Source organism: Orycteropus afer, unplaced genomic scaffold (genome assembly GCF_000298275.1).
Source record: "Orycteropus afer afer isolate SDZICR_OR568_19922 unplaced genomic scaffold, OryAfe1.0 scaffold00083, whole genome shotgun sequence".
NCBI lineage: Eukaryota > Metazoa > Chordata > Mammalia > Tubulidentata > Orycteropodidae > Orycteropus > Orycteropus afer.
The window spans coordinates 1,389,654-1,394,367 of NW_006921670.1; positions in this window are offsets into that span (position 1 = coordinate 1,389,654).

A 4,714-nucleotide genomic window follows, 5' to 3' on the forward strand; every position below is an offset into this window, starting at 1 on the left:
CTCCAGGAAAAAGTGAAGCAGCTGTCGGCTGTGGTTGGTTGGTTACTGAGGAAGCCAGCTGGTCTGGAAGGGAGGCTACAGGGCCCGCAAGGGTGTGGCCCAGCCTCTTAGGGCTTGTGCAGCCCCCCACACACACAGCTCATCCTGTGCCAGGGTGGGCTTCAGTCATCTGCAGGACGGTGGCCCGCGGGGTGGGGGACTGAGGGGGCTGGGTGGCTGGCAGCGTGGGTTTGTTGGCCCCCTAAGTGAGTCACCCCTAAGTCTGCATCTCCCTCCCTCTTCAGGGCTGGCAGTTTTTGGCAGGGGGCAAATGGAGGCGGGGTCCTCGACTCCCCCTTGGCTCTTTCTTCTCCTGCTCCTGTCTCACTCTGGTTCTAGGATGTGAGGTGCATGCCCCTCCAACCCACCCTCCATTCTTTTTATTTATTATTATTATTTATTGTGATTTGGGTGAAGATTTACAGAGCAAATTCACTTTCCATACAGCAGTTTACATACACTTTGTCTCATGACATTGACCACAGTTTACCACAATGCAACAGCTCCCCTCCCACTTCCTCCCCATAGTTACCTCTTCCCCGTGTCCATCCCTCCATACTCTCCTGCTCCCTGAGCTGTCTCCCTGTGCAAAAGCAGCCCTTCCTTCTCCCATGATTGTTCTCTCCAGGGCATGTGTCCACTTGCCACCCTCCATTCTTGATACAACGATCTGCCCTGGAGCCCAAATCTGGTCTCAGTATTCCCCTCCCTGTAACTTTCTGTGACTCCCCAGCTGCCTGAGAAAGCACAACATGCAAGCTCTTTCCTGGCCCCTGAGGCCACCATGATCCAGCGACCCGCTGGCTCTCCAGCCTATCCCCGTCCTGTCCCTACATCCCCCAAACCCCAGCCATGGCCGGACTCACTGTTCTTCCATTGCTGCCTCACCCCTGAGCCTCTGCCAATGCTGTAGTGCTGCAGCCTCCTTCAGTCACCTCCACAATGCAGTCTCCTGACCTACTTTGGCCATCCCTACTGCTTCTTTAAACGATGGTTACATTGTGGTGAAAATATACACAGCAAAGCATATGTCAGCTGGACAACTGCTGCAGTAGGATTCAGTGACACTATGTGTTAGAGTTCCCTCAAAACTCAACGACCATGCCACACACCAGGGTACCCTACAGGAGATTTTATTTAAAGAGGCGAAAGGGCGCCTGCGCCGAGGAAGGACAGAAGAACAGAGGAAGAAGAACAGAGGAAGAAGAAGAGAAAGAAGAAGAGAGCGAGCAGGGGAGAGGGCGGTCTTATATAGACCTGGGTTTAGGAGGTTGTACGTCAGAGCTGGGGGAAGGGGTCTTAACCTATCAGAAGCTATGTTGCCTTTTAAAATTCAGGCCTTGCAGGAAGCTCAGTATCGACTTCCTTTAACTGACTTGTGACCTTGAGTGGGGCAGCAGGGAATGAAGAAGAACCTGGAAGAGCCCCGCAAGATGGCGTGGCATATCTCTAACATTCCTCCCTCTTTGTTAGTTGGGTGATCTCCGCGAGCACAAGGGAATCTCTTCCAGGTCTTTGGCTTGAAGGATCATTTGGTTTGCTGTCTGTTGCAAAATTTGGGTAGATATCTGGCGGACCTGTAATTGAATGAAACAGAGAACACAGTGATCAGGGTCGATGAGTTGGGGCTCCTTCAGTCTTCAGCTGCCAGATGCAGAACAGTCAACGGTGGGTCAGGGATTGGAGGGACTGGCCTTCCGTGTCTTGGCACAGAGGGACAGTCACTCTTCCAATGTCCCATTTGACTGCATGCCGGACAAGGTCTGGAAGGTTGTCGTGGGTGTGGACAACGGCTGGCCCAGTGGCCTTCCTCTCCACATTTAAAACAGGCTCCTGTTGGGAGGTTGCTTCTGGCTGGTCAAGTAGGTGCCGGCCTCAGGACTGCCACTAAGGCTTGGGCTTGTAAATTAGCCTTCTGGCCAGTGCGGGATTCCCTATCTGCCTCAGCCCGTTCCTCCCAAGTGTTAAAGACTTTAAAGGCCACATTCACCAGGTCTCGGATGGGAGTCTGGGGGCCCTCTTCTGCCTTTTTCAGTTTCTTTCTAATATTAAGAGCAGATTGGGTGATAAAGTGAGTAGCTAAAACAGTAGCTCTTGCCGGGAAGGTTGGGTCTAAGTGAATATATTGCAAAAGGGCCTCAGTGAGGTGATTAAGAAAAGCCTCAGGGTTTTCATTAGAGAGTTGAGTCATCTCTGGCAGCTTATCAAAATTAACAGCTCTATGTGAGATAGCCTGTAAGCCCTCTAGGAGGCGCTGGAGCATTTTGTCCCTGCGAGTGTGGCCATTCCGCCCAGATTGGGTTTCTAGTTGGTATTCCCATCCGGGGTCCTGCCCAGGAACGGCTTCTGGACCCACTGGCATGGTAGAGTCAGTTAAATGAGTTTGATGGGCATGTTCCCAAGCAGTTCCAAGAACACGTTCCCTTTTGCCAAAATTTAAAGTGGAAGAAAGAATGACATAAATGTCATGCCAAGTCATAGGCTTGAGAGAGGTAATGAAATTCCTTAATGTAGGTGGTGGGATTGTGAGAAAGGGAACCCAGACATTTTCAATCTGAGATAAGTTGGTGAGGGAGAAAGGAATATGGACTCGAACAACATCTACAAAGTCAGCCACTTCACATAAGGGACAGAGAAGGGGCTATTGAGAATGGGTGTGGTTGCTCGCCAGGAAGGGTAAAAAAGGACTCTGGGGAAGTGGTGTCTGGAGATGTTAGTGAAGAGGAAGGTGGGGGTGGCGGAGAGGGTGCAGTGGGGTTAACAGGAGGTGGAGATGAAAGTGCCTGTCCTGAATAAGGGGATGGTCTATAAGGTGGGGATGAAACAGATTCAGGTGGGTCAGAAAAAGAGGAAGTTGGGTGCTCTGGTGGATGGGTCTCATAAAAGATTCTTAACCTAGATGAACTGAGGCTAACACCATAATCTTCTTCAAATCCCTTTGGAAAATTTTTGATCATGTATTCTAACACAGTAGATTTACCGGGGGTACCTCCCATAGTGACAGTGGTGCGCACAAAACAAAACACAAGTACCGAGGACCTCTCTGATGCCTGGTCATCTGCCCTTCTTACGAAGGTTTCAGTGGGTCTTTGGCTAAGGTGTCTCCGTATAAACCCCAGAGCGGAGGGCTAAGCCACACCGTTATGCCAATCCAACCTCACACGGAATGCGACTTCAGGCCCATTCAAATTCCACAACTTTTTGTCTTGGAACTTCACATATATCATTCACACTAAACAGTCACACAGACAGACACCAACCCCAACGAAACAGAATGTGAACTCTCTACTAGAGCTGCTAGAGGGACTCAAACCCTCTACCCTACCTAACCCGGCCAAGGGGGACTCGAATCCCTGAAGCGGCTGAAGGGGACTCTAACCCCAAAAATTTTAGGCTAGGGAAATTGAGAGGGGTTGAGGAGTCTTTAGAGGGGGTTTGGATAGGAGTTTCGTGTGTTAGGAGAATTTGGATGGTATTGCAAGTAAAGCAGAGAAAAAGAGAGTGAGAGAGAGAGAGAGAGAGATACACACGAGAGTGCAGGTAAAAGAAAGTTTGGATATAGTGAACCTCCGGCCATTTGTCTATGCAGCGACAGAAATTATCAAGATCAGTGAGGATGTTAAAATCAAAAGTTCCTTGCTCAGGCCATTGAGAATTATTATTGGGGCCAAACAAGATTGCAATAGAAAATTAGGCGTTTGGAACATAAGTCCTGAGCCAGCCCCAGGGCACGGAGATTGAGTAGAAGACACCCCAGGGGAGTAGTTGGGTCTGGTTTGGAGTTCTGGTTACCCATGATCCCTTAAGTCCTGGTAGAAAGATTCTGTCAAAGGACCAGTGTCCCAGTCGTTTTACCAGAATCTTGGAAATGGAGACTGGAAGAAAACAGTGGACATCTCTGCTGTAGTCTTCATTCTGGAACGGCTATGCCGTGGAAAGACAGGGAACCCAGGGCGCCCCCAGGGTACCTCAGCCTTTGGAGTGGAAGAGACTCTGATGTGAGCTCACGGTTTGTGGACAGAGGATCTGGAAGTGGAATCAAGACTTGGGATCAAGGTGCCCAGGATTGGGAAATTACTCAAAAACGGGAAACTCACCGGTGTTGGATGGTGGTGGCTGGAGGTTCCTGGTCTGTGAAAAGGAGGAGGAAAGGGAGAACGGGGTGGTGGTGCAGCACTCCGTTCCAGCAGAGATTACTTGCACCACACTTCCCCTTCCCAGCCAATGCAGCAGATGTAAGGTCGCAGTCAGGAGAAGAAGACGCACGAAAGTGGGGTTAAAGAGAAGTTTTTATTCTGTGCCTCTGGGAGAGGTTGGGAAATGTTACAAGGGAGTAGCTTTTGAAGAGTTGAGCAGCACAGCCTGTTTGTGTATTTTTGGCATTTTGGTTTATAGGGAAGTCCATGATGGATTTTATGTCTAATTGTGACAGTGGAACCCCCTTTTCATATCAGGGATGATATGTGAGATCAGTTGTGGCCCATACTATGGGTGGAGCGGCGACTGCTGTATAGTAGTATAAAGGGAGACAGAGCCAGCATCTGTTTGCCCAAGTGGTGTTGGATTATTGTATTAGGGAATGTGTCAATTGAAGGGTCTGTCTCAGATAGTCTGGAAGTTAGGTTTTATGGAGACTGGAGGGATCATATAAAGGAAAAGCTATGAGCCTAGTGAT